Raw genomic sequence first — 335 nt, 5'->3', positions numbered from 1 at the left:
TTTTTACTCAGATCGATGAAATGATTTCGTGAATTGGACTACGCATACATGTGATACTTATGCTTTTAATTTATAAGGTAATTTTATGTTTTTATACTCTTGCTACCACATGAATATATGAATTCGTGATAAGAATATATGAATTCGCCTTGGAAGATAGAAAGTGAGTCAGAATAAATGCCGAACAAAGGAATTTGTCTTCTTTCAACTTAAATAAATGCATTTTGCAAACAAAAGTGCGTACGTTACTTGGTGCCTTGGTAATGTCGAATTCGTAAGGATCTATTGTGTAATGCGATAAAAGCATACAATTTGCAACCCTATAAATCAGCTTG

Source organism: Rhagoletis pomonella, unplaced genomic scaffold (assembly GCF_013731165.1).
Source record: "Rhagoletis pomonella isolate Grant_MI unplaced genomic scaffold, Rhpom_1.0 Rhpom_scaffold_00153, whole genome shotgun sequence".
NCBI classification, from domain to species: Eukaryota; Metazoa; Arthropoda; class Insecta; order Diptera; family Tephritidae; genus Rhagoletis; species Rhagoletis pomonella.
Note: the sequence above shows the minus strand (reverse complement) of the source record.